Source organism: Colobus angolensis, unplaced genomic scaffold (assembly GCF_000951035.1).
Source record: "Colobus angolensis palliatus isolate OR3802 unplaced genomic scaffold, Cang.pa_1.0 Scaffold59, whole genome shotgun sequence".
In the NCBI taxonomy this organism is placed as follows: domain Eukaryota; kingdom Metazoa; phylum Chordata; class Mammalia; order Primates; family Cercopithecidae; genus Colobus; species Colobus angolensis.
The window spans coordinates 452,655-453,491 of NW_012119487.1; the positions used below are offsets into that span (position 1 = coordinate 452,655).

The 837-nt window shown below is 53.3% G+C and overlaps 1 protein-coding gene across 3 annotated transcripts in view; it reads right to left on the minus strand.

Moving 5' to 3' along the window:
• Window positions 1-517, minus strand: part of SCYL3 (SCY1-like 3 (S. cerevisiae)) — a 39,365-nt gene extending 38,848 nt beyond the window's left edge. For 2 of the 3 annotated variants that reach the window (XM_011962269.1, XM_011962267.1), the window contains exon 1: window positions 39-210. The gene's annotated coding sequence lies outside the window, so the exon portion shown is untranslated. Of the gene's footprint in view, window positions 1-38; window positions 211-257 lie in introns of those variants that run through there. The other variant, XM_011962268.1, reaches the window with a different exon arrangement.
• Window positions 518-837: the final 320 nt, after the last annotated feature.

Sequence of the window (837 nt, forward strand, 5' to 3'; positions counted from 1 at the left end):
CCCGGCCCCTTCCCCCACAGCGCAGGGCTCCCTGTTACCTGCGGGAGGGCGGCGGGGGAGGAGGCCGAGGGTCTTGGCTCTGGTCCCCTGTTGGCCCCCCTGTTGACACCAACCACCCCTGCCTGCCTGTAAGGCTGTGGCCACTACACCCACAATCTTCTGGGGGCCGGGTTTCTCCCACACCATAGAGACGGGTCCGGAAACGGGACAGAAGGCCCGCCTTCCTCCCTCCGACACCACCGCTGAGGCCAACGAACCAGGAACTGAGGTAGAGCGGCCGCACAGGTGAGTCTCAGGCCGGTGCCATCTTGAGTGTGGGCGCCGTGAGGACACCGCTTTTCACTCACTGCTCTAGTGGTCTAGTTAGTCCACCAAGATGTCGCCTTTCTAGATGTTTTTGTCGAATGCTCAAGTTTGTCTTGACCTGATTTTTAAGCTTTTAACAGCACAGTTTTACTTTCATTTCCGCCCAAATCCAAAATGGCTGCTGGCCACTTGTAACAAATAGTAGAGGTGCAGGGCGGAGAAAAGGAGTACGGGAATTAGCGAGGACTTTCAGCAGAGTGACGTCACTCAACCTGTAGCTTTGATTGGCTAGGCTGCGAGGACGGACTCGTGCGGAGCTGCTGAAGCTGGCGGAGGTCCTGGTGATCTCGTTTAATCTTTGAGAGGGAGGGTCCTGAATCACACTTCATTACCAAAAAGTAATATTTGAAAATGTTAATATTAATGCAGTAGTCTCCCCCCCTCATGCTTTCTGCAGTGTCAGTTACCTGTGGTCAAACCTTGGTTCAGAAATGTTAAATGGAAAACTCGAGAAATAAACAGTTCTTAAGT